Here is a 2683-nt window from a genome sequence, read left to right as displayed (position 1 = left end):
TTGTTACAACATGAATAACAAATGTTAAAAACATTTGTAAATGTTGTATTATATAACTAATATGATAAAACAAAATTCCAATTTTTTTTGGAATGTTTTTTTTTTAACATTAGCAATGACACGTAAATATTCTTTATATAAATCGTAAAGTGGAGAATAAACCGAAAAGTTAAAAAATTAAATAAGTGTTTGATATGATTTTCATAAATTTATATAAATATCATGAACATTGATGTGATACTATTCTTTTGATGATTAAAACCTAATATACATAAAAGTCATTCTGCGTGTAACGCTCATATTACGAGTCACCTTTATTTAAGTTTTGCACAGGGGGCATGTCCGAGGACTTATAACCGGGTTTCGATATCCGTGGTGGGCAGAGCACAGATAGCCCCTTTGTGTTTAACTACAAACAAACAAGTTGGCATCATTATTTTTTTTTAAAGTGTATTTGAAAATCGTTTTTATTTTCTCAAATATTTGTATTTTATTTAGAGAATAAGGCTTACTAAATTTAGTATGTATTATTTAGCAGGTCAACAATGAAATATATATTATATTATCTAAAACGCTACTAGAGGGAAGGCAGCTAGTCATCACTACCCACCGCCAACTATTGGGCTACTCTTTTACCAACGAATAGTGGGATTGACCGTCACGTTATAACGCCCCCACGGTTGAAAGGGCTAGCATGTTTGGTGTGACGGGGATTCGAATCCGTGACCCTCAGAAAAATTAAATTTATACAGCTGGTCTCGTACGGATAGTACTCAATCTATAGTTTATTCTCAGTACAGTACATCTATTTAAGTATTGGTTGCACAAAAATGTAAGTGTAAAAAAAAATTGTAAGTAACACAAGAACGTTGTTCATTAGTTGTTTTTATCAAACAAGGAAAGCAAAAACATTTACCCCTTTTTATGTACGTAAATTACGCTACACCTTAAGCCTAACGAAGGTTCTGCAGTCTAACTGATCTACTCCTTAAGCCTAACGAAGGTTCTGCATTTGAACTGAAGGTTTACTACAGCGTTGTTTCTAAATCTGGAGTATACGAAGTATCTATCCTTTTGGGATTACTGCACTTTAGCAGGTGCTACCTGTTATCGTAATAGCGCGCGCACCATCAAGCAGGAAAGAGCACGTGCGAGATAATTCAATCTAATTGGTTAAAACGTAAGACAAAGGTGATTTATTCTTGGTTATATTTGTTAATAATGGAATATGACGATTTTAATTTTAATCGATATTTAACCAATACCAGCTCAAACTCAGCAGACCTTAACTAATGTCTGAATATCTACCTGGGATAATAATGGGACAAATTTATTACACAAGGCAAGTACATTTTGGCAGTATCACCGCAAGGTACCAAATGACGACGTCAATAAAAGTTTGTGTCCTCTTAGTAACAATTGACATGCGCATTAAAAATTCCAGGAAAAAGCGCCCACTAAAGTGCAATTTGTTTATTGAATTTCGCGAAAAGCTAATTAAGGACTATCCGCGCTAGCGTCCCTAATTTTAAAGTGACAGACTATAGGGAAACAGCTAGTCAACACACACACACACACCCTCCTCGAAAGCCAACTTTTTTACCAACGAATAGTAGGATTGAACGTCACATTATAACGCCCCAATGGTTGAAAGAGCAAAAATGTTTGGTGACGGGATTTGAACTCGCGACCCGTAGGACTGAGAGTCAAGTGCCCTAACTATCAAGTCATGCCATGTCCCCCCCCCCCCCAATTGTAATATAGCTGTTATTGTCACTTTATTAACTTTTACTAGTGAGATCACATGTGCATCTCGACGAATAATGTCACATGTCGAAATCCGAATGTTTAAACGTTAATATCTTCGAAATCAAACAAAAGGTTCATTACTGTCAGTAATTTGTAAAACTAATAAATGCTGAGAAAAAAAAATTCGTACAGACTTTAACAAAGAAAATTATAGGGCTTTCGAAAACCCATACTCAAAGATTCCCTAATCCTGCCAAAATCGATTTTTGTACATCAAACTACCGCCAGGGGATATTACAACAGCAGTGTCTCAAATTAAAATATAAATCCGAATCCACTGACCAAATGATTTGTTTTTGTTTCCCTAATTAAATTATTTCATAGTAGGTTTTTATTTTTTTTTAACTGTAACCAAAATTTCAGTAATTTTCCAAGACCGTAATTAACAAAAAAAAAAAATTAGTTTTCCCAAAATTTCCAGTAGCGAGATTTTTTTTAAGAGCTCATGACCTTCACACGGAGCTTTTCATACATGGAAGCGAGTGATTGACTAGCCTCACCAATAATCAAACGTTTTTATTCAAATGTGTGTTTTAATCGCATTAGCTCCCCGTCTGGAGAATCAGGACTAACGAGATATTTCAGATAGTAATTAATTCATCGATAATGTGCAAGAAAAAAAAAAAAAAGAATGAAGAAAAAAAACTCCGTTTTTGACACTTGTTTATTGGATTTTTCTTTACAAGATAAAGCACTTTCAAGAAGCGTGCAAACAAAGCCATCATTAATACTTTACGACTTATTCATGGTTTTCTTTAACTGCATACACACAAACTCATTTGGTGAAAATCTCGCAAGGGAACAAACATACAGTCTCTTATACAGTTAAGTATTACTTATCATAACCGTATATATATATATATATATATATATA

This window comes from Limulus polyphemus, unplaced genomic scaffold, assembly GCF_000517525.1.
Source record: "Limulus polyphemus unplaced genomic scaffold, Limulus_polyphemus-2.1.2 Scaffold3476, whole genome shotgun sequence".
Classification (NCBI taxonomy): Eukaryota; Metazoa; Arthropoda; class Merostomata; order Xiphosura; family Limulidae; genus Limulus; species Limulus polyphemus.
This window is presented reverse-complemented; position numbering follows the sequence as displayed.